This window comes from Lissotriton vulgaris, chromosome 6 (genome assembly GCF_964263255.1).
Source record: "Lissotriton vulgaris chromosome 6, aLisVul1.2, whole genome shotgun sequence".
NCBI classification, from domain to species: domain Eukaryota; kingdom Metazoa; phylum Chordata; class Amphibia; order Caudata; family Salamandridae; genus Lissotriton; species Lissotriton vulgaris.
Window position 1 is genome coordinate 263,094,882 of NC_141694.1, and position 26,963 is coordinate 263,121,844.

The window sequence follows — 26,963 nt, forward strand, 5'->3', positions numbered from 1 at the left end:
TGTTTACTTACCTCTGTTCATATTCCAATTTTTACTACCCCCCACCATGCCCCTCCTCGCCCCACCTCACCGCCCATGGAACTCCCTCCACGGGCCGCTACTACCCTCATGTTGCTTTCCCTCACTCATTGATGATGTTCCTCCCCTCCTCCCCTATGCCTCCCTCATGTTTCCACCCCCTCGCACTGTTTTTTAAGATATTGCCCAACAGCTGCAGCTGCAACAGAGCTTAAGAAACATGCTATGACACAGTCGTGTTGGCTGTGTCATAGTGTTTTTTTCATTACTTTCAGTCATGTCTCAAAAAACATTGACACGGATAACAGATCTTCCATAGGCGAGACATATTGGCTTTGCTGATGCCTGTTTTGGCATGTCGTCATTTCCAATCTGTGCTCTTCCGGCTCAGACCATGTTTAGTTTCTACTACTGTAATTTTGCACTTAATTAATTACTTTTGAACTATGCCCCTTAATGAAAACACTGTTTTCCAAAATGTTCATGTATTAACTGTATTTGTGAGATTAGGTCAACTCTGTGTGCCATTATGTGTGCACAAATAAATACAGTGTTCTTGATGTACAAACACTTTTCGTGATTGAAAGTCTGCAAATTTCTAGCGCCTCCACTTCTGCAGCCACAAAATGGAAAATCATAACGTAAAGTGTGTTTTATGGGTTGAAGATGGCATTCCAACTAGCAATAGACATTTTGTGACTAATTGGAAATTGAAAAGTTGAGGGGGCATAAAAGGGGCGTCTCCCTCCTCCTTCCAGTTTGCAATAGCACGTTTTCAATCATTTGAAACCTCAATTGCAGTCACAAATCATTAATCATATACCAGCTTCAAAAATGGGTGGTATACATTTGCAAAGTTGAAGCTGCCCTTGAGGGTCAGCTTCCATTTTATGAAAGCGAGTGGTCTTCATTACCAAAAATATAGCGTTCTCGGGGACACTGTATGATATACCACTAGCTATTTACAACATACCAAGGCAAAGCATGCAACCCTTATCCCTAAAGGATAAGGCTGTATTAAAAAAAATTGCCAAGCTGTTGCTGGGAATGCAGGGATGGAGGTCTGCTGGTTATTGTAGGATTCCATCCGTGGTTTTAAATCGCGTTCTGTGGGAATTCGCCAAATATATCCTGTTTCGCTAATATTAATGGGGCAGAACTCCTCAAGTCCTACAAGGAGTTCAGTTTGTGCTGCCACAGGTTTCTCTGTGTTAGTGCAAAACTGAGGTCAAGGAATAAAGCAGCAGCAGCTCCTCCACTAAGGCGAAAAAGATATTCTTGTTATTATCATTTTCTTTGTTCCTTCTGCCGCGTCTTTGCGGGCGGGGTTACTCTGCTCTAAGAGCAGGGGGGAGGAGTGGTAGGCACTAAACTAAGTAGGCGCACAATGACTGTTTGGCTGGCCCTCTCCCAGCCCCGCCATCCCCGATCCATGCCAGCCGCCACTGGAATAAAGATAGTCACTGTGTTGCTTGGCAATCTGATCGTGGTACATCATGCCCTAAAATATGTGTTTGCCTCTCTTGTCCGCACTCTTACTCCATGTATGGCCTAGTCCAGGCATCATAACTCTGTTTAGGTCCAACGCCGTGCTGTATAGCACCCTACACAGATATATAGACACACATTATTTGCTACAGTCCCTGCTGTATAAAACCCTTAATAGAGGTACATACACACATATGCATTAATTGCTGCAGTCCCTTCTGTATAACACTCTAAATAGGGGTACAAATATACATATGCATTCATTGCTGCAGTACCTACTGTATAACACTCTAAATGGAGGTCAATATATACATATGCATTCATTGCTGCAGTACCTACTGTATAACACTCTAAATGGAGGTCAATATATACATATGCATTCATTGCTGCAGTACATACTGTATAACACTCTGAAGAGAGGAAAATATATACATATTCATTCATTGTTGCAGTCCCTGCAGTATAACACTCTAAATAGAGGAAATATATACATTTGCATTCATTGCTGCAGTACCTACTGTATAACACTCTAAAGAGAGGTAAATATATACATATTCGTTCATTGTTGCAGTCACTGCAGTATAACACTCTAAATAGAGGAAATATATACATTTGCATTCATTGCTGCAGTACCTACTGTATAACAGCCTGGAGATAAATATGCATTAATCGCAGCAGTTTTGTATCCATTGTATTGCAGTGCTAGACCTTCAATAAGGTTTGTCTTGAATTGAACGTTACACATTATGCACATGGATTACTAATGCCAAATTGGCAAAAGAGGAGATGTAAGTACTTAATTTCACCACATCACAAAAGATGGGCAATGCGTTTTGTAACCGCATGGACACTAGCCATATAGAAAGTTAGCTAAAGAAAGCATGTTTCATATTCGTAAAGCACATTTTCAGCACCTTATTAAAGCGGGCAATTTATAAATAGTTTTTTATTGAAGAAAAATATTACATTTCAAAAAATGCCCACCAGCAGCCCGGTGATGACTTATTGACGGTCCGGGAGCCTACATTAGAACCAGCTAAGAGAACATTCTCACGTCCCAGCCAGCAGAATATGGCGCTACCCGACAGCAGGGAACTGTTGCAGTTGCCAAGACAGAATAAGCAGACCAGTAATACTCACAGTTAAAAGAGCTGGTAGTTAAAGTGGAAAGTGGGTATGTGCCTTGTGCTTTCAATTAAAATACAAATAGAAATACATTAGTGTCACTGCTTATTTTTCAACATCCTAAAATTATATCACCATTACATATGTGTGTTTGGAAATAGCAATAAATAAAAAATAGCCTAAATCAAGCATTGAGAAAAACAATAGGTCTGGCTGTAATATAGTAACACATGCAAACACAGGAATGCATAAGTAGTGTTGGCATGCATTTGCTACATTAAAATATACTCAGACTCCCATTATAATTTATAACTCTGGCTGGTACCTCTCCATGAGTAAAAAGGGATTACAAGTTAAACATGACGGAATGGGGAATCATTTGTAAGACCTGAAATTTCCAGATCCTTTGTCACAGTTTTCTCTCATACCAGAGTGTGTGCCTCACCCAAAGAAGTGCCATAAGTTTGTTGGTAGTGTTTTCCTGAAACCTGAAGAAGGTCTACGATGATGCAGTTTTCACTAGGTCAGTCACAAAGTGTTTGTGTGTGTGAGAGTCTAAATTGTCAATGTATAAGAGTGAGTCAATCACACGCAGTGCTTCATCCCACAGGATACTTGTATGGAGTAACCCTAATGTCAGTTCTGTGGTTTCATTATAAGAGATATTGTTCATTTGGTTTAAAATCTCTTTACTGCCTTTACTATAGGACCGGCTTCTCCAACAAGTAGCTCGTGAGCTTCTGGTAGCTCTCGATTTACCTGTAGGTAGCTCTCCTGTGTGCTGCCCAGCCTACTACATTGGAAGCTTCTGCTTAATTTAATATATTTATACTAAAATTGAAAAGTGTGTAATCAAGACGAAAATATGTATATTGTCAGATCTCGTCAACTGATTTTTGGAGAAAATGGTTGAATTTCCAAAATATATTTAGAACTGACAATGCAGTGATAAATCATGTGGCATTGGGGAGACCTATTACTAATATTATTACCTTGGTTCCAGATGCATTGCCGTTATGTATTACCCATGTAGAGGCATTCCATATTGACAAAAGTTTTTTTACATCAGTGCTGACAACTTAGACTGACATGATAACTACTGGTAATCTTGCATATGGTGTTCCCTAAAATATTCTAACAATATTAGTAGCTGGGGATGATTTTCATTGAACAAGAATAGCTCTTATGATAGAAAAGTTCGAAGACTCCAAATATAGGATGACATATTTTTCTCGTAGTCTCTTTTAGAAGTAAGTCCGGGACTTCAGTTATCTTGTTTGGATTACATTCCGGCTATTAAATCTAGTGTAAAACTTTCCTGCCGAAGAAAAGTGTTACAATTTATCTATCTCTCAGACCAGAGTGTGACTATAGGTAGTTGTTCTCTCTCTTCATCTCATGTGTCACATAGTTAATTAGAACAAGGTAAGTCTTGTTTTGATGGCCTATGTACCTTCTCACCAGAGTGCAGTGCGTTTTATCACTTATCTGCATGCAATTATAGTTCTAGAAATAAGGACATGTTTTGTGTCTGTTTTAAATTGTATTTACAGAAATCCCAGTGATTGTAAGTGATCACAGTGGGTATCAATTGCATGTCTTGTGTTTGTAAACTAAATGTAGATACAAGAATAATTCATAATAGTGCGGTAGGACAACAATCCTCACAAAGACCTATTGACTCATCAAGGCTATATCCAAAAGCTGAAAAATATTGACTAGGAAAATAGGATGGTAATATAATTCTGTCCTGCAACCATCAACTCTTCTAGAGGTGTTTTATTCTTGCCAAAACAGCACAAGTAAACTATTAGCTAAGTCCCTTTATACAATGTAATTGTACTCTACTACTGAATGACTTAACATAGTTCCCCTCATATATTATTAAGAGCTCCCAATTTTTGTTAGAGCCCATCCCAGTATGGAATTGCCATGGATAAATATAGGCCTGATGATGAATCATGCCACCAAATTATCGGTGAAGGCAGTTTTATCTTAACAAAAGGGATTCTAACATACACAGAAAGTTACAGTATTACCATGGGGTTTACGCATTTCACTTTACCTTGTGAATAATGGTATTGTAAACAATAATTTTTGAAGCTAGATGCATTGTCAAATTGAACCTTAAAAAAGGTGCAATGTCACCCTAGTGAACTCAGTACTGTTCATAGTAAGATTCAAGAATTTTTGAATAAAGTATGACAACAGATACCAAACATGAAGTGAATGTGAGCCCTGATAACTTAAATGTAATATATATTTTTTTGTTATCAAAAGGCTCTTCATTATGTCTTTCCCCAGTTCTCTCTGTCCTTTCTTCTGCTGGTGTAGTCTTTAATGGTCTGCAGTTTCTCCCACATGAACTTTGCTCTGTGTCTTGCTCAGAAAAGGGTATCCTGGATTTTTGTCTTTTATTCCAAGGACTCAGAAACAAAGGCTTTGAGGCCTAATTTACCGTTGGATGGTGATGACAAAACCTCCAGTTTCTGGTGAAGCTGCTGAATCGAGAGGAACATCTACCAGAAGAATTTCCACAATCCCACAATCCCTATGTTGGAGGATATTTCATTCGGTAATTGCTCTCTGGATATAATTCCTCCTCTAGAAAACTGAGGGGCAGATTTACAAGCCTCTTGCAACACTTTTGCACCTAGGGAGATGCGTCATGTTGTAAAGTCCTGCGTCACATTATACCTTCATCAGGTATAATGTATGCAGGGTGGGCATTCCCACGCAGGAAAGCCTCGTATAAGTGATGCAGTGAAATCTACAAGATTGTGTCAAAACCTTATGCCTGCTTGAAGCTTTGCGTTGAGTCGTGCTTGCGACATGACTCCAGCAATGCAGGACTTTGGGGCCAACAGATTCGTCAGAATTTCTGACGCATCTATTAATCCTTGCACTATGGTGTGCCGTGTGGTGCAAGGGTATCGCAGGCTGACTCAGAGAAATGGACGCATCTGTAGAGATGTTTCTTGTAAATCTTCCCCTAAAGTTTTTTCATTGCCACCCAACTCTAAAACGTACCTTATGTCAAGGGGATGCTTATTTTGCCCAGCTTAAAAGATTCCAAGACTATTTTACGCTTTTCATACCATAATTTGTTTCAAATAAGCATGCCATATTGGTATTCCCTTTCTTAGATACAATATATAGTTTGAATTCTGGTTACAACGTGAGACCACACATTAAAGCCCACCGCAGCTGGGGTACACTCATTGGTTAGTACTGAGCTTAGAAAAGCAGTTGAAATCCCATTTTCTACCAAACACATACTTTTAATTAGTTTTGTTTGGTGCCATCAAAATGCAGGATTCTATTTTCCCTCTGCTTGGCAATCTTTACAATGTGCAGCGTGTGCATTCCGCATTGAAAATCCAGAATGGATATCTTTATACTCAGGGGCGGCTTTAGTGCAGGTGGCGCCCGGGACGACAATACATTTTGGCGCCCGCACCCAATGACCAGGGTTGGATTGGGATTATAAATCGGCCAGAGTAAGCAAAATAAAATCGGCCCACATTTGCATAATGCCTTTTCTCAAATCACTGCTTCCGCGTAATTATATATTGAGAAAAGGGGGGATAAAAAAAATGCACGCATTAGTTTACACTGGTGAAACACACCTAAAAACAAGCGTTGCCACTTCTGCTCAGGCCCCCTGCCCCGCTGGGTATGCCTACAATAATGGGAGGCCCAGAGAGAGAAAGGGAGTGACACCTCTGCCTGTTGCTAAACAGGAGGTAATGAGCCCCCATCAGCCTCCAGAAAGGCCACTCAGGCACCCACATTGTCCCTGACGGTATTCGAACAACAGAAACACCGCTCAAATCGGCCCCCAGGCTGCTCAAAAAAGCGTCCCACGTCTGGAAATCGGACCCGGCCCCTTGGGCATTGCCTGAGTGCCCCTGTTACCAATCCGACGCTGCCCATGTCTGCCTCCTCGGATTCTCTTAGTTCAAGTTCAAGTTCATAGATTTGTATAGCGCACTAATCCCCCAGAGGGTCTCAAGGCGCTTGAGGGAGGGGGGGTGCTTTACTTGTTGAATTTTTAGTTGCTTTCTGAAGGCGAGGTGGTTTTGTGTAAGGCGGAGGTGGGTGGGGAGAGAATTCCAGGTCTTGGCCGCTAGGTTGGAGAAGGATCTTCCCCCCATTGTAGATTTATTGATGCGCGGAATAGCGGCGAGGGCTTGATTGGACGAACGTAGTTGGCGGGAGGGGGAGTAGAAGGACAGACGCGTGTTGAGGCAATCGGGTCCTTGGTCGTAGAGGGCTTTGTGTGTGTGGGTGAGGAGGTGGAACGTTATTCTCTTGTTGACAGGGAGCCAATAGAGGCCTTTGAGGTGGTCAGAAATGTGAGCTTGCCGAGGAATGTCCAATATGAGTCTGGCTGAGGCGTTTTGGATTTGTTGGAGTTTTTTCTGTAGTTGGGCTGTAGAGGGTGTTTCCGTAATCCAGTCGGCTGGTGACCAGTGCGTGGGTGACCGTTTTTCTTCTTTCAGTGGGGATCCAATGGAAGATTTTTTTGAGCATGCGGAGGATGTTGAAGCAAGATGATGAGACGGCGTTGGCTTGTCTGGTCATCGAGAGGGAGGAGTCAAGGATGAATCCCAGGTTACGTGCGTGATCCGTAGGTCTTGGTGCGGTTTCCAGGGCTGGTGGCCACCAAGAGTCATCCCAGGCAGAGGGGGATGATCCTAAGATGAGGACTTCCGTTTTGTCCGAGTTCAGTTTTAGGTGGCTGTTCTTCATCCACTCGGCTACGTCTTTCATCCCTTCATGTAGGTTGGTTTTGGCGGTATTTGGGTCTTTGGTGAGGGATAGGATCAGCTGAGTGTCATCTGCGTAGGAGATAATGTTGAGGTTGTGTTGGCGTGCTATGGATGCGAGGGGACTCATGTATACGTTGAAGAGGGTGGGACTGAGAGATGATCCTTGTGGTATGCCGCAGATGACTTCGGTGGCCTCAGATCTAAAAGGGGGGAGGCGGACTCTCTGGGTTCTTCCGGCGAGGAACGAGATGGTCCAGTTCAATGCTTTCCCTTGTATTCCAATGTTGCTGAGGCGTTGTATGAGGGTGCTATGACAGACTGTGTCGAAGGCTGCGGAGAGGTCGAGTAGGATGAGGGCAACTGTTTCTCCGTTGTCCAGTAGTGAAAGAATGTCGTCTGTTGCTGCGATGAGGGCGGTTTCGGTGCTGTGTTTGGCTCGGAAGCCGGACTGTGAGGGGTCGAGGGATTTGTTGGCTTCGAGGAAGGCGGCGAGTTGACTGTTGACGGCTTTCTCAATGACTTTGGCAGGGAATGGGAGGAGCGAGATGGGGCGGTAGTTCTTAAGTTCAGTGGGATCTGCTGTGGGTTTCTTCAGAAGGGCGCTGAGTTCGGCATGTTTCCAGCTTTCCAGGAAGGTAGCGGAGTTGAAGGAGCAGTTGATGACATCGTGGAGATGGGGTGCGATGATGGAATCTGCTTTGTTGAAAATGTGGTGGGGGCATGGATCGGTTGGAGATCCTGAGTGGATGGAGTTCATAAGGCGGATGGTGTCTTTGGTGGTGATTGGGTTCAAGGCGCACAGGTTGTTGGAATGCGGTTTTGGTTCGGAGGTGGGTGGGGAGAACTGGTCTTCGGAGTGGTTTTCAAAGCTGTTATGTAGGTACACAGACAAAATATCGAGTTTTAAATTTCGATATACAATTATATCGAAGTTTAAATATCGATGGGACAAAATATCGAAGGTAAGTAATATCGACAGTCTTAATATCGATATTAGTATGATATCAGTAATATCGAAGTTTTAAATATCGATGTCAATAATATCGAAATAAATAACTTCGATGTTACTAATATCAATTTTTAAATAAATTTAGTGTATATTATATTGTATTTATTATGTTTTATTATTTATTTTTAATGTAATTTAATTAAATATTGTCTTTTACTACTGTAGCGGGTTGTGGGTTTATAGGGGAATAGGGTGGGAAGTAATTTAATTATGTTAAATTAATTATTAATTAGTAGGAATTATTAATTAATTAATTGAGAATTAATTTTTAATTAATTTTAATTAATTGATTAATTGATAAATATGTTCTGTAGCGGGTTATGGGTTGATAGGGGAATAGGGTGAGAAGTAATTTAATAATAATTAATTAATTAATATATGTTTGTAAATATGTTAATTAATAATTAATTGGTAATTAATTTATATTAATTAGTTAATTAATTAATATAATTTTGTACATATTTTTAATTATTAATTAGTTGGTAATTAATTAATATTAATTAGTTAATTATATTAATTAGAGTAATTTTTATATATAATTTTTTGTTATTCTTAATTAATTAATTGGGTAAAATAATATTAATAATTAAATTAAATTAATTACTGCTAATGTGCTAATATATTTACTTTATTGTTATTGTTAATTAATAATTAATTGCTAATTAAATAATAATAATTAATTTTGGGTAAAGGAGTATTTTTAGGGTTCAGGGTCAGTTTTCAGTTTTTGGGTAAAGGGGTATTTTTAGGGTTCAGGGTCAGTTTTCAGTTCTTGGGTAAAGGGGTATTTTTAGGGTTCAGGGTCAGTTTTCAGTTTTTGGGTAAAGGGGTATTTTTAGGGTTCAGGGTCAGTTTTCAGTTTTTGGGTAAAGGGGTATTTTTAGGGTTCAGGGTCAGTTTTCAGTTCTTGGGTAAAGGGGTATTTTTAGGGTTCAGGGTCAGTTTTCAGTTTTTGGGTAAAGGGGTATTTTTAGGGTTCAGGGTCAGTTTTCAGTTTTGGGTAAAGGGGTATTTTTAGGGTTCAGGGTCAGTTTTCAGTTCTTGGGTAAAGGGGTATTTTTAGGGTTTAGGGTTCAGGGTCAGTTTTCAGTTTTTGGGTAAAGGGGTATTTTTAGGGTTCTGGGTCAGTTTTGGGTTTTTGGGGTACAGTGATATTTTTAGGGTTCAGGGTCAGTTTTGGGTTTTTGGGGTACAGGGATATTTTTAGGGTTCAGGGTCAGTTTTGGGTTTTTGGGGTACAGGCGTACAGGGTAAAAATAAAAATAATTTACATTAAATCAATTAAATGAAATAAAAAAAAGAAAATTACATTAAATTATTAAGTGTTTTATTTATTTTAAATGTATTTGTACTAGTTTTAATTTTGTGTTAATGTTTTTATTTAATATTTGTAAAATTATATGTATTTTAAAATTATTTTTACATTATTATTAATACATTTAAAAAAACGATATTTTTAATTTCGATATTTTTGTACTACGATATTATTTTTTCGATATTTTTGTACTTACCTTTATGAAGATATGACTCCGATATTTTTGATGTCGATATTTTTGTGCCGATATTTTTGTATTTCGATATTCTGTCTGTCGATATTATGTCAGACATTCGTTATGTATGTCGGCGATTTTGTTGTAGAAGAATTTGGACAGAGAGTCGCAGAGTTCTTGGGAGGGAGTGATGTCGTTGGTGCTGGAGGTGGGGTTGGTAAATTCTTTGACGATGTTGAATAGTTCCTTGCTGTTATGGGCATTATTGTCAAGTCGGTCCTTGAATGCTGATTTCTTGGTGGAACGGATCAGTTGGTGGTGATTGCGGGTGGCGTTCTTGAAGGTGGCCAGGTTGTCAGGGGTTGGGTTTTTTCTCCAGGCTTTCTCGTGAGTCCGACAGATCTTCTTGGATTTCTTGAGGTCATCGTTGAACCAGGGGGCTTTCTTGCTATTATGCTTGAAAGGGTGGTTCTTCAAGGGTACTAGTTCGTCGGCGCTGTGGGTGATCCATTGTGTGAGGTTGGTGGCTGCTTGGTTTGGGTTCAATGATATGGCAGGGGTGTTTTGCTGGAGCGAAGTGAAGAGCTGGTCGGTGGTGATTTTGTTCCAATTTCTTTGAGGAATAGGGTGTGGGGGGTTGTGGGTCGCGGTCTCTTTGTAGCTGAAGTGAACGCAGCTGTGGTCCGTCCAGTGGAGGGCTGTGGTGTGATCAAAGGAGATGTGCTTGCTGGAGGTGAAGATAGGGTCGAGCGTGTGTCCGGCAAGGTGGGTGGGGGTGTCAACAAGTTGTTTGAGTCTGAGATTGTTCAGGTTGTCCACATGGGAGGTGGTGTTGCTGTTGTTTTTCTTTTCCAGATGGAAGTTGAGGTCTTCTAGTACAATGTAGTTCTCGGAGGTGAGGGCATGTGGGCTGATGAAGTCAGTGATGTCTTCACTGAATTGTGTGCGGGGTCCAGGTGGTCTGTAGATGAGGGTGCCTCTGAGTGTGGTCTTGGGGTTGGTGTGGATCTGAAAGTGAAGGTGTTCGGCTTGGGCGAGGTTATCTTCGGAGCTGGTTGTGATGCGGATGGTGTTCTTATGGACAATGGCAATGCCTCCTCCTGTTTGGTTGATGCGGTCCTTTCGGATGATCTTGTAGCCGTCCGGGATGGCTATGGCGATGTCGGGTGCTGAAGAGGCGTTCATCCAGGTTTCTGTAAGGAAGGCGACGTCCGGTAGAGTAGTGTCGAGTAGGTTCCAGAGTTCAATGGAGTGTCTGTGGACCGAGCGGGTGTTCAACAGGATGCACTTCAGGTGGTTAGAGTCAGAATTATGTTTGGAGTTAGAGGATTTGGTGTGGGTCTTGATGCAGTCGAATTTGCAGGATTGGCAGGAGAAAGGTCCATGGGAGTGTCCTGGGGCAGCTTGGTAGCAATTTGGTGGTCGGCCGGGATTAAGTGCAGAGAGGGTTGCGGCGTCGTACGTTATGCGGGTGGAGTGGGTTTTGCAAGGGCCAAGGGGTCTGGTGCTGGGCGCGGTCCAGGCGTGGAAGGGCATAGACGGGCTTACCTTTGGTGCACCTTCGGCGCGCATGGGGCGCGATCGCTGCACGTGTACGCTGCGCGCAATAGCATCTGTCATAAGTGGATAGTGGAGGGGGGAGGGGCGAGAGAGGAGCAGTTGGGAGGCGGTAGCGGGGTGGAGGTCCGGGCAGGGAGGCACAACAACAAACAACAAAATGGCTGCAGGCCAAAAGCGAAACTGGATTGGGGCACAAGGTAAAATAAACGCTATGCACAAATTAAAATCCAACCTTCTATTAACGCTATGCACAGAATAAATTATTAAGCCTAAGGCATCCAATCGCAATCACAAAAAACGCTGTTAGAAGCGCGCTTTCTAAATATAGCGCTACGATCAATATTTAAATCGAGCAGCAGACAGGCACTAATGCGCGTTTAACAGATAAAGCGCTACGATACAAATTAATGGCAAGCAGGTCACAATGGCAATGCGAGTGAGGCAGTCTGGCAGTGCAGAGCGCTAAGATACCGCAACAGTGCTGGGAGCTGCGAGGGGACTGACCGCTTCTTAAAGGCTTCAGGAAGGTCACCAACGGGCAAAAGTGTTACGGGCAAAGGTCTTACTACCAACGGGCAAAAGTGCCCCTCATCTACCAATCATAAGCTATTGTTAAACCAGTGCTTCCCCTGACCTCAGCGCTCCCCCCCTCACCTCCTCACAGGTCAGCACTCATTGCGGCCGCACCAGTCGCACTGCCCTAAAACTGGCCCTGTATATACTTTCTCCACACAGGGCACTGTTTACAACCCTATTAGTCTTGCTCTTGTTCAGGCTACAGAAGACAGTAAGACTGTGATTGCATTGCTAGTAGTGTGGCGAACATGCCTTTCTCCAGTCTGCTGTTTTGCTGTAGGGCGCGCTTTTGTTGTGAATATATTCGAAGTTTGATTGTGTTTTCCTTCTGATTGATACATTTCAGGTGTAGATATGTGATAAGTGGACAGGTTGGAAAGAGGCTTGAGAGCCAAGGAGAGATGTGATGGTCTTTGTGTGTTGAACGTAGTAAAAGCAGTAGAAGCACAATAATGTTGCATTGCTTCAATAAGAAAGTCTCAACATCTCACCGAACAGAACGACCACCTCGCACAGTGGCCGGGTGGAGGGGAGTGCTGGCGAGATTCATTCCGCTGATTGCCGCCCCGCGACTGGCTGCATTGAAGAGCAGGGGGGAGATTTGGTGTGCTGGTGGCGATTTATGCCCCGAGATGGCAGGGAAGACCATGGTGTCCGCCACCCCCAAAATGAGTGCCCCCCCCTTGCTATGCCACTGAACTAAGGTGTATTCAACACTGATCAAATATGCTATTAATTTGGCTAGATCAGGGTTACCAAAACCTGCCAGCAAAACTCACCTCACAAACATCCAACAGAGCATATTGCATACATGCAGCATAGCACAGATACACAATTTGGATGATATTCATATTCATACCGTTCCCAACATAACAGCCATCAAACAACCAAACAGAAACATAGCATAGATATAGGGCTATCGTGATTCCACTTACCACAGCAGCCATTTTTAAATACTACACAAACATCATTATCACCGATCAACTTTATTCGCATGTCAGACATACATTAAAGTACAAGGTAGATAAAATACACAATTACAAATTATATTACACGTACACCTAATCCACAAATGAAATACAAATATCAGCGTTATAAAAACAAAATTGTAAAAGCATATTATTCCATCTAAAAACTACAGACAAACACTTCATCATTTAAAAACTGTAAAAAAACGGGGGGCAACTCTACACTTGGAGTATTTGTGTTTCTTTAAAATCGGTTTAAAAATTGTTTACTAAAAAAATATATAATATTTGCAGAGAAAGATAAAGTGCAATGCAGTTTGATCAGACACACTCTTTCACACGGACATATGCGTGTGCTATATGATTTATATTGCCCTGCAGGAAAACAAAGTGGATGGTTAACTGTGTACACTCTAAATCGAAGAAATAGGGACCTTTCCCATCAACCGGGTACAACTGTCAAATATGGCTCTGAAATAAAACATGTTTTAAGAGGGACATATAACTTAACAGCAGAATTACATACATCTCAGTTCTCCCTCATAAAATGCCGCCTTTCCCAAAAGAACTGTTTTACAAGTCTCTTGTCCCCTGCGCTGGCAGACGATGGATTGTCATAAATGGAAGGCCGCCCTAAGTCAGTCAGGATATGTCCAACACAGACAAGCCACGGAATATTGTGCCCATTATCACATAAGAAACAATCTCAAATAATAGACTTTTTTTAACAAGCTTCTGTATTAAGCCAGACTGGAATCAACAACAAAACTGGGCCCCATTTTGCAAAATCTTTTAAATAAGAAAGTCCTAGTTCCTCGTGGCATTCAAAATAGTTCACAGATGGAGGGATTGAAAGGCGACATCTACAGTAATGATTCTCCTCCATCTGTAATGTTGAACAGCTTGTCTGTCCCACACACATGCATCATATGAAGCAACTGGTAAACATTGTTTTTGTAGTAATGCAATAGATTTGCCCCTACCGGTCGGGGCGAGGTAAAAAGAGCACCCACTGGCTGACTGAGCTTCGATTATCGATTTAAAATATTGGGCATCAGCTGACAGAAAAGTCAAAGTAAAGCCCAAAATAAGTGTAGCTGTTGACTCAAAGAAGTTTATAGTTGCAAACAGCTAAAGTGTGTATGCTCATTCGTTGAGGGCTCCTAGCCATCAAGTGAGATTTAGTGTAATTTGTTACCAGGTCAAGGTCCGCCATAAACTTTATAAAATTGTCAACAAGACAGTGCAGCGCCCTTTGGTGTACAAGAAATCAGTACAGAATTAACTCTGTGTGATAATGCAGAGGTGTGGGGTTTGTTTACCTTAGGGACATCAGCAAAAGCTTTATTAAAGGAGAAGTGCAAACCATTAATATAAACGGTCAAAAGAAGGGGTGCAGGAACCCACCCCTGAAGGGCCCCATCACCCCAAAGTAAAGGCAAAGAATCAGATAGCTCCCCACATGGTCCGAACCTCACACTTACTGTTTGATTCTCATGAAATACATTAAGAAAGTGTATTTAAGCCAATTCTAGTCCCAAATCCATTAAAATCAGCCATAATTTTGTGTGATTAACATTATCAAATGTTGAGGACAAGTCCATGAACACTAGGTTCAATAAGCAGCGCTATGCAATGGTATATTTCGCAATTATAATATTTACATTTAAGCACTGCTCCAAAGTACCTAGCCGTTCCCTGGAACCATATTGCCAGGGATCAATAACAATATTGCACTTGGTCCCGTCTGGCACCCTATTGTAAAGAACTCTTCCTATAACCTCAACTGCTGTGTCAATAGCCAAATAGGCCAATAACATCTTGGCTCCGAATGATTACCCTTTTTAAAAATTGGTACCGTATTCGATGTAGCCCATGAGCTGAGTAGCTGAAAGGACAGCAGATTGATAAAGCAACACAAAAAGATGGTGGACAGAATGCTGAACATTGTCAAACGTTCACCCCCAGGCACAGATCTGCGTTAAATCCATTTGTTCTTTTGCTCACCGTGCCACCCTAGCTTAGATCCAGCCGTATGCAAATCAGTCTTGACCCTGCTCCCTATGGGAACAGTCCAGTCTATACTGCCAGGCAAGGTCCTCCCTGGACCGGAAAACAAGCATCCTGGGACCAGTTTCAGAGGTAATACCCCTTATCAGCCAGGCTAGGTTGAATCCAGTGGCATAGCGAGCATAGGATCCACGTCTGGGCACACCCTTTCCACTAAGGGCGACTTATAGCAGCACAAAAAGATGATTTTATTATTATATTTATTATAATATTACAAGGCCTAACTATATAACGTCAGTTTAACATTTGTATTTTCAGTGAAAAGAAAATATATATGATAGATGGATAGATAGATAGATAGATAGATAGATAGATAGATAGATAGACAGACAGACAGACAGATAGATAGATAGATAGATAGATAGATAGATAGATAGATAGATAGATAGATAGATAGATAGATAGATAGATAGATAGATAGATAGATAGATAGATAGATAGATAGATAGATAGATAGATAGATAGATAGATAGATATTTTTCCCAGTAGCGGTTAACACTGGGTAGTTAGGACCATGTTTCCATAGCAAAAGCATTCTTCAGTTTGCTTTTACCTTTGGTGCCATTTAACAAATCTTCATGAAATCTTCTCAAAATAAAGTCTCATCCACCTCAACCATTTCCTGGAAAGTTTTTCCCTATTAATTTTTCTATAGGATATTTAGACACAGCTACAGCCCAGACAGCTGTATGAATTTACACCACATTTGCCAGACATCTAGATCTTAGTCCAGAAAGTGTGTTTTTTGTTATTTGGTGTAAATCGGTTCAGTAATGTTTGAGAAATGAAGCCTACAATCATTAGATACATTACGCCATGGAGAATCTGTGGAGCCAGCAGATCTCAAGATGAAATCTGATTGGGTACCACCACATCAACAATGGTGAAACCCTTCACCCATAGGTCTGGGGTCTTTTCCACAGGGTCATGTCTCATAGATCAATTATTAGGAAAAGTATGTGCCTGCAGTGGTCAGATCCAAAATGCTATTTTCCTTCTGGTATGGAGTAATCTAGTTGTAATTAAAGTTTATTCAAGTCAAGTTAGAAAACAACTAAAAAGTCCTTCAAAGTTGATTCTAATATTTTTCAAGTTTGGGGCCCAATATACATAACACTGGTCACAAAATGGTGATTGCAATTTGTGAGCAGTAGTTGTATGATCAGTGTGGAATTTATCAAATCATTGTATGTACCAATAAGTCGGTTCACAAAATTCCAAACTTAAGTGGGTAGAAATCCAACCTACTATATCAGTATTTATGAGTAAGCTGCAAACTGTGGCTTACAATATTTGAATGCCATCACAGAGATGTTGAACTGCTGGGGACAGCAGACCACCCTTTCTGTGATTGCATTTTAGTAAAGTAAACTTTTGTAATAATGTTATTAAAGGAAATGGGCTATAATGCTTTTGTAAAGTTTTCTATTGCTTTCTATAAGAGTTGGCAGTGGGCTGTGGGCTTCTGTACTTCAGCTCACTCTTAAACAAATGAGTTGCCACGTCCTTTGAGGTAACCTACCAATGGTTTCTGAGTGAAATTGCAGTTGCAAACCATTGAAATATGTCAGGGAATATCACAAATTACTTGTTAGTGAACAGAAAGAGAGAGTGATAATCACCCAGCTCATCAGAATGCTCCTCGGTCTGGTAAAGACTCAGAAGAACTATAATTCTGTATGGGCCTGCCTGTGAAGAGGCCTGCTCTCTCTCTAAACCCATGGTCTGTAAGTGATCTCCAAGGATCATTAGGCTAGTCTCCCTAATTGCATCAATGACAAAATAGTCTGAAGAAGTTTCTAACCTGTGTGGGAGAAATAGATGCCCTGCTGGAAGTAGACTGCACACGACCCGCTGGGAGCCCTCTCTGAAGTAAAACCTACACTATAGGAGCCATCTTGTAGGGATTCTGAGAGAGACAAGAGGTGACTTTTCCAGCCTCTTTAAGGCTTTAGAGATCTTAGAAGCAGCAGCAGAGGGTTCTATCTCCCTCTTGTATCTGTGACTGCAAAAGTGCCAGGAAGTCAGAAAATATCTGAGGGTACCATCCTGCAAGATAACTCACTCTGCCTTTACTCTTTTGGCCTCTGTGAGAGGGCTTGTAACTTTCCTTGGTTTTGTCTTTGGTGCAGGAGTGGACTCTGGTGGAAACATTTGGTTATGCACAAAATTGCCTACAACGCTGTTATTCCTGTGTCCATTTTTCTACTTAACCACTTTAAAAATTCATACATCCTGTTCTATTTTTCTTTTTAAATGTTTATTAGTTTCCCTAGATTCCTTTGCAAATTGCATTATGTTGTGTCCTGATTTCATTGTTGTTGATACTACTTGAATATAGCACAAATTACAGTGAGGAAAGCCCATAGCTACCAAGGGTTGAGCAGAGTATTCTCTGTGAACTCTGTTGTAACTTATCAAGACAGTGTATAGTTGAGTTAGCGAAGCACCTACTTCCAAGTTATAAATGTATTTTCCTCACATTGCTCATCAGAAGTGAAGGACAGATCTGTGTCAGCATTTGTATTAATCTTTAAGAGTTAAACAACAAGTGGCAAAACATTGCTTTGGATTTTAACTCACAAAATATTTTTGTCAATTTGTGACAATCTTTTTTTAGTTTTGATTCAATTAATTTATGTTCCCAATTTTGTACAATATTTTTGGGGAACATTGCAGTGGATCTGTCTCCTTTGGCTTTCCTGACAGGTGTGGGCATGAAAGCTATCAATGATATGGGGCTTAAGGTGCACTAGAACTCAAAGACAGCAGATCTGGAGGCGGAGCTTGGAGCTGACTAAGCTGGCTGCTCCCTGCTAGAGCTCAGTGCAGACACCGATGTAGTGCCCCTCTCCTGACCACCAGATGGTCCCCATGCACTGACATTTATGCGGAACATCCTTCCTAAGGCCCCCTGCATGTCCTGATCAGACTTTGAGGAGGGCTGGCCCATACCCTACAGACTACCAAGACTGGCACATGGTCTTGTCCCATATTTGTGGCCCACCCAACAACACAAGACGCATTGCTGCTTTGTCTCACAGCCTCCAGAGTGCAGACGGGGGCGTGCTTGCAGCTCCTATCTGGACTGCAGTATGCACAACCTATCACTCCCTCAGCAATGATCACACCGGACTACACCCGCACGATCTGCAGGCTACGTGGAGATGGCCCCCGGAGCACCACCTACCTGCGAGGCACATCCTGAGGAGAGGGGTGCTCTGGATACCAGTGTAGCAGACTTCTCCTTGCTTCATTCCCTCTAGATCTTTGGACAGACGGGCGGTGACCATTGAGGCAATTTCTTTTCCATCGTGGTCAACATTCCCCCTGTGGTGTTCTTCCTGTGGGTCCCACCCTTCAAGACCTTTGAGGAAGATGCTTGCCTGGTGACCCCTGCCAGCTATACCCCAAATCCCCGGAGGATCCTACCTGGGTCCACTGTCACCTCATCTATTGGGTAGTGGTTAATCCCCTTGTTTCAGAGGTGCACACAGATCCAATGCAGGAATTCAGGGCTTATAACCCTTCCCTGAAATGGTTTTCCAGTGACAGCGAGGGGCTCTCGGCACAGGCGTCCATCCATTGCATCTCTTCCTTGACCTTCAGCCCCCCACTGAACTCCATCTCTTGCCTGAGCCCCTAGGGGCTACTCATCAAACATGACGGTTGCGGCCAGACCCCGCTAGCCCTTGTCTGCACTGTATTTCAATGCAGAAATAACCAGACTGACATTCTCCGTAGAGGTGCATCACCCACAGCCACCTACAAAACCTCCCTACTCGGATGAAGGCTGGAGCCACCATGAAATCCCCCAGAGAAATATTAGTCATGGGCTCCACTCTCACCACTTTGTATGCCAAGATGATGAACTTGATGACGAGGTACAATCAATCTGACAGGAGTTGTCCTTTCCCCCATACTCCCCTGGACAAAATTGACCACTGTCTAGGCCAGGGGAAGGGCTGTTACAAGAGGTTACCGGAATCTGCACAGGACATTGAATTCCTACTTCACAAAGTGACGCACCTGGAAGATCGGGCACAGAGAGATAATTCCAGGAGTCACTGTGTCCCTGAGGGAGTTTGCGGGACCAATATAGTCAGCTACCTGATGTCTCTAATACCGGACCAGCTGAAACTACAACTGCATGAACCTTTAGAATTTCATTGGGTCTCGCGGGTCTGTTCATGTGAAGCCTTCCAGCCCAGGACTCCATGCCCCTTCCTCACCTGTGCCCTCTGCCTCAGCATATGAGGGCCATCCTCTCTGCAGCCAAATGCTGCACTGCCTCCATACTAGTCAAAGTCAGCTTTATTCGATTGCTATGTTAGTCAATCATATAAGCACAATAAAACGTACACATAAATCATCACATAAAATACCAAACAGACTGAAAATATTGTCCTCAGTTGCTTGTAGAGTTTTTTACATAATGAAAATATCAAAAAATTCCACTTTCTATACACAAAAATGTAAATATGTATGCATTAAAAAGGTAACAATCCTAAAGACCCTGTGCTCATTATCCAAGAGTTGTAATGCAATGAGTACAGGTTTACATTGACGAAGCCCTAACGATTTTAAAACCGATAATAAACACGCTTTTCTTGATTCAACATAAAACTTACAAAGAAGTACCACATGAATAGTAGATTGTACTGAGATGTTATCGCAGGGGCACATTTGAAGTTCTTGAGCCCAGTGGTTCATGATCAGAAACACCCCAGCCTGAATCTGGTCAGTAAAAACCTGCAGTAAACAAGGGTAGCTATTACTTAGTTCAGCATCTCACCCAGTATAGAGTGCCGAAAATGGGAATTACTTATCCCTTCTTCCCTGGGGAAGCCACATGAGTTATCATCAGTATTACGACACAGAGTACAATTAAAATCACCACACAGAATTAACATTGTGTTGTTAGCATTATTATCACAAACAGACTTCAAATCCCTGCCCAAATTTTATAACAGCAGCACCGAATTTGCCCGGGAGAATATTATTTTAGAAGTTTGCCAAAGCGATACAATGTTTTGTGTCAACTTGGATTACAACGACTTGGTAGTAAACTTCATCTCCATACATAGTTATCTTTTTTATGTTCAAACTACTAGAAATATACTTGCATAGCCCACCTTTAGCCCTTTAGCCCTTCCAATCGAGCCCTCAATAGCTGGGGTTCAGAACGTCCTATATCCATTCATATGAATCGCTTCTGTGGCCCAAGTCTCTTGTCAACAGGAACTAAGGGCTAGATGTAGGTAAATAGGTTTTACCGATTCTAAAATACCGAATTTTACTGATTCGGTATTTTAGAATCGGTAAATACTATGTAGGTAAATAATTGGTAAAAAATACCGAATTGTTAAGATTCGGTATTTACCGAATCGGTAATTACCGATTCAGTATTTGCCATTGATTCCTATGGGCCTCAATTCGGTAAAATTGGGAAAAAGTCAAGGGTGGCAGGGTGTCACTTTGCCACCCTGTTGCACCCCTGATTAGTGCTGGTGTACACATGTGCCATACATACATGCCCTAAGGGCATGTATGTCTGTTACATGGCACAGGTGTAAATGCACATTTATGCATTTACACAGGAATTCCTTATTTACCACCAACTAATAGTAGGTGGTAAATAATGAATTCTTAAAGCCCAGAAGCACTGTTTACAGTGCTTCCTACATCTCATTTATCGATTCGGTAAATACCGAATCGGTAAATGATGATTCGGTAAATACCGAATCTGTAAAACAGCCTCCTACAAAGGAAAAGGCTTTTACCGGTAAAAGCCTACCTACTTCTGGCACTGAATCTCCTTCTCTGCAGACTTCTCTTCTTCTACCAACCCTAAACATAAGCGGTTCCTGGCCTTTAATCTCTGCTTCCAGCGTAAAGGCATTTCGTTCGGCTTCATGAACATTAGCAGCTATGAATGGGTCCTTGAGAGACTACATGGACCTGGGGGACCTTGAACTGTTCTTAGACTCACTGGGAGACACTGCCATGGACATGACAGACAGTGGTGCTATGGCACCCACCCGCCAAGAGGATCCCCTGCTGCCCCAGAAAGCCAGGTATCAACTCAGCCATGTCTGCACAGGGGGACTGTTGTGAAGACAATCTGATAGTGATGTCCTCCATCAGACTGTAGAGGCATTTTACAAGGACAAAAACGGAGATGAATCCAGATCATCACTGAAGCAGGGGGAGGATGCCACAAACACCAATGGAGAGACTTAATCATATCCTTTTCTCTGTGGTGTAATTTCTGTACTGGTATCCTCCTTGTCTCGCACACCATGGACCAGCCTTCTGAAAATAGCTGCGTGCAGGGGAGCTGGGTCCCCATGCCGTCCTTCTCCTCCTGGTTGACCTGCCCAGGGCAATGCCAATTTGAATTGTCACAGGGATTTACCCAGCATCATGGGAGTGCCCGTGATGCTGGGCAACCTAGAATGCCTTCTACTCACCTCACTCATGCCTGCCTCAGTCAAACCCATGCTAGTTTTGCAGGGTTCACCATCAGAGGAGACTGCCTGCTCTAGTGAGGATAGGCCTATCTCCTATTCGCCCCCTCGCTATCATTCCTAGTGCAGTCTTTCGGAGGGGGCCAGGCAGGTTCCGCCAATGTCTAGATCTATCCAATGCTGAATCAGCTAACCTCAAGCAGGAGTGGGCGGATAAGGTCAGTAGCAGTAGAACAGTCACTGACCATGGTACTGCCTCCCCCATGTGCAACTGCTCTAACAAATGCAGGTTTTTTAAGCATGACTTCTTTAAATTTCTACAAATCCGTGATTACTTAACTAAACAGTGTAAACACCTAGCAGTAACATCTAATATATTAATAGAAGCGGTGAAGAAAAGAGCCAGGATTGGGTCATTATATGGAATATTGGTAGAAACTTTAAGTGATGATATTGAGAGACATGATGCTATGTGGAGTTGAAGGACTACAGGATAATATGTGCAACAATCAATTGACACCGCAGCTAAAGCTATGTTGACAGCTAATTTGCCAAATTGCCTCTCAACACTATAAAACTTTGTTTAATTTATACCACACCCCTTTTAAAATGAAGAAGTGGGGGCGTTCCCATGATGGGAAATGTTATAGATGTCAGATGGAAAATGCTGATATTGTACATATTTTTTTATTTTATAGGCTTAATTCAGTTTGGACAGGACATATTGCAATTTTTGGCTCATATTACTTGGGTCAATGTGTTTATCTCCAGAGAGGTGATGTTAGCGGGAGTGGGTGAAGGTATTCAGCCTGCTCAGGTAAGTTATCCAATCAGATATTTAATCTTTATGGCAGCGGCAGTTGCTCGACTGTGCGTTGCTTCAGTGTGGCTTCAACCTGAAGCACCTTAGTTTGAAATGTGACGTTCAAAGTTTTATAATGTATTTAATTTGGAATATAGGTTGTATAGCATTACATCTATGAGGAATAAAAAGCTGGGGGTTCAAATTTGGGGGCCTATGTTGCAACATATAGGCATATCATTGTGAAAAATAACAACATCCTATATAGCTTATGTTTTTTTCTTTCTGTTTTTTTTTCTTTCTGTTTTTTTTTATGTTGTAGAAATTATGTTATGAATTGTGTTAATTATTGATTTGTAAGTATGCACATGCAATGAACTGAACAATAAAAAAAATTAAAAAAAGAAAAAGAAATGCAGGTGTCCTAACCCTATAAGAAAATCTTTACTATGTATAGTATTCAAGACATGGACTGACGAAGAAGGCTGACGGGTGCTGGCCGATCTACAGATCCTAAATGGAACCATTGTTCCATAAATGCCCCCACTGCCAACAAATCAAATTTTCTAGCTCAACATTCCAGCTCCTGTCCTCCCTTGGCAGAACGTCGGGAATAAATGGAACCTTGCGGCGAACCTTATATTGGACAGGTCAGGTATAGGTAATGCTGCCAATAGGCAGGTCAGAACTCCCTGGGGACTCAGAAGTGGGCCATGCCCTAGTGGACATGTGGTGACTATTACACCTGTGTGACAAAGAGTACACATTTTTCTCCTGCCCACACATGACTCAATCTTGAACTGACTATGACATGATCTGTGATCAGTTCCTACTTCACGTCATCTGCTGTGATATCTTAGAGTTGGGCCTGGCTGACCACAGTCCGTTGTTGCTGTGGTTAGATATCAAACACATCGCACCACCCTTTCATCAGTGGTACATGAAAGCCTACCAGCATAGAGGGTAAAACTCAGTTACGCTCCCTTATTCATTATTATTTTTCTGACAATGAGGGCTCTGTGCCCTTGCGTAGGGTATTGTGGGTGGCAAGAAAGGCGACACTCCGGGGTACCATGATCGCAGACACTGTGGCCCCCAACCGGAAGGATCAATCTGACTGCACTCTTCTGGAGACTGAGGTGCACACCCTCATGGCACAAGACACGATTTCCCCCACACAGTATCTTCACAAGGGATTCAGCTCACTGAATCCCGCTTACACTCCTATTTTACGAGGGCTACTGAGAAGGCCTTATATCAAGCTACAATGGTGGAATAAAGAGCACAGAGAAAATGTGGGTAGATTCCTAACTGCCTAACTGAATAAGAGGGAATCCCTACTATACATAATGGTGAGACTGGATTAGGCAGGGTCCCAGCAGGAGAACCCCTGCAACCTTGCTTCCTGCTTTGATGCCTTTTGTGCTTCCCTATACCACACAGAGCAGAGTCCAGGCCCGTGCAGATAAGCACCTTTATGATCCCCTTACATCTGCCAAACTTTTCTGACAAGGGGTAGGCACTGTTGGGGGCCATCACTGAAGATGAGGTGGCTATAGCCACAGCAGCCCTGTCAACATGCAAATCCCCAGGGAAAATCAGGCTCCCAGGAAAGACCTATTAGTTCCCCCATGACAAGGGTGATCCAGGATTCTGAAGAGACATGCTCCCTGGGGGCCATCTCCAATAAGGCCACTGCACCCACCAGCGATGCTCCTACACTTGTGCCAGCGCTACCCGTCACCAGAGGTGTTGGATATCCCCCACAGTGACTGGGGAAGTTAAGGTGCTTCTCTATGCAAATGACATCTTATTCCTCTTCTCTCACCTTGGATCCTCGATGGTGACCCCAATGTCACTTATTGATGACTTCTACCACCTCTCAGGCTACAAAATGAACTGGTCGAAGAGCAAGGCTCCTCTCTTGTCCCGCTTCACCACTGAAGGCTGCATCCAAGGCAACCACGTGTTGTGGGTCCCAATGTGCCTTAGCTACCTGGGTGTTCAGATCAACTTGGGCCTTGCACACATGGTGAAAAATAATCTCCTCCCACTATTGGACCAGATAAGAAGAGATTTCCAGAAGTTGTCCCTTCTACATCTTTCCATATGGGGTATAGTGCAGACCATCAAGATGGCGGTGGACCTTAGCTTTAACTATCTATTTAGTATGCTGCCCTTGTGGATACCACGTACACTGATAGAGATATTGTTGCGTATATATGGAGCACACGTAAACCTAGACTCAGGTTGACTCACCTATTGGTGGACGCTACAGAAGGGGGCTTGCAAATGCCCCACGTGAAATCTTATTACCTGGCATTCCAACTTTCTCAACTGGCAGCCCCCCTGGGCTCTTTGCGGGATGTACAGATGTGGGCACAACTAGAGCGCCATCTCATTGGTGGGCCGCTCACCTCCCTGCACCCCACCTATTTTCTGCTCACAGAGAGATGGCTTCTAACCCTATTATCGAAGCATCCAAGGTGGCCTGGAAAGAGGCACACAGATTAGTGGGTGTACTCCCATTCTTACATCTGATGGCACCGTTATAAAACAATGCTGCTCTGTGAATTGGTGGAAAACCGTTTGGGATATGCCTCTGGCATACACAGGGGCTACATCAAGTTGTCCAATATATGACAGCAGACTACTCAAGACATTCCCAATCCACCAAATGGCATAACCACCAGTCGACCCACTGCCTGCGGGTAACCCTCAGACCGAGACAGATGGAGCTCCCCACCTCTCTCGTTTTTTAATGCCTGCATGCCCTGGTAAACTATAGGAGAGTGGTCTCTGGACTCTATAGGGTCCTCATTAAATTCTCCCATTCTGTACCTCAAGTTCCATGTCAAGGTAGACGTGGCAATTGACGCTGGGCAAAGCCTACCCACCTGAAGAGTTAACATGCTTAAGTTCCTCTTCTTCAAAATCCCCCTTCAAGCTTTGGCCTCTTACCGCTGACCATTGTGATGTGTTCCATATACTGTCATGCCTGAAACTCTGGAGATACCTGATGAATGTATGGTCCTTGCTTTGCCACCACTGCTCCTCTCTGCTCTCTCCTACCCACCAACTTGCTGTCTGTCCTGCACAACATCTCCGACCTTCCAAACTCAACTCAACCCGACCAACTGGGCAGCAGCCCGACCCTCACACCCACTTAACTGACACCAGTCATATGTACCAGCCGAACCCCTCTCTCCTCCACTTCCACCAATACCAGTTACTTAGTTTCGGGTCTGGAACCCTCATTTATGCACTGCCCCAGTTTTCTCATGGAAATGTCCCTCCTTGGGTCCACGCCATGCATGTGCCTTCTCGCTATGTTTTATAGCCCTATATGCACCCAGGAGATTTTCCACTACTTACATGTATACTGTTAAATGTTTATCTGCACTATATGTATTCTGTGCAACCCCAATAAACAAATGTTGCAAAAAAAGATGGCAGATCTTGAGAAAGCCCTCAAAGCTGGGACGGCACCAGGGCTGCACAGATCCGCTCACAGGAGAGCGAAGGATCAGAGCAAGATGAACATGATGCAGGGAAAGATCTGCAGTTGAAAACTGATACAACTTCCTCGTCTCAGGCTGTATGCAGTGAATCCACCCAAAGATTGTTTCTGCCAGAGAAGGAAGCTCACATTCTGTGTTATGAGGACTAGTAGACTGAGAGGGCATGGTAATTCACATAAAATACACTGGCACTGGAGGAGGAGGTGGCAAAGCTTGCTCCTGTGGAGAAAAGACAGCTGGTACTCTTGCTGCTGAATAGAAAAAGGCAACACTTGCAGTTGAAGAGAATACAATTAATCCGGAGAAGCAAGCAAAAAGCCAACCTGGATCCTGGATTATGAGAGGACTAAGAGGAGGATGGACATGAGAACTTGGTGGGTATCAGACTCAGGTGAAGATCGCATCAGAGAAAGAGTGGAAATGTGGGACAACCAAAACCTCGAATCCCAAAAGATGTTTTATCTAGCTATTTAGCGGAGAAGCTGTTCATTTAATTTGAGCTTGCATTAGAGATGCAGTAGTGTTAAAGAAGAACTGGGTACAATTTTGCCGGGGAGGTTACCTATTCAGGGAAGAAATATAGTCATGAACCTAGATATTTTTTTTTTTTTTTTTTTTTTTTTATTGAATGCAATTTACATATCGCAAACTTTATCCAAAGGTGTCAGAGCGCTTTACAAAAGGACCAGATACATTACATAAGGAGTTCGGAGTACATGAGTTACATAAAAGATACAAACAGAAAAACTCTAAATTCACAAGAGAATGGTAGTAAGTACATACGTGTACTACAGATACTAGTGGTTACAATTACATATATACAAGCTGCAAATCACTCAAGCTTACATTTTTAAAAAATGTGATATGGGTTGGACAATTATATATTACATATTTACAGAGCATGACATTCTTGCCATTGTTCAGCCATGTGTTTAGGTGGTGTTGCACTTATGCACGATGGTCTTGGGTCTGCAGGGATACCAGAGGTGGAGATGGCCACAGGGATAGAAGGCCGAGGTGGTGGTGGTCAGAGGCAGCATGCAGGATACCCGGGCTGATCTTGAGGTCATGCTGGGCTCCATCTTGTGTTA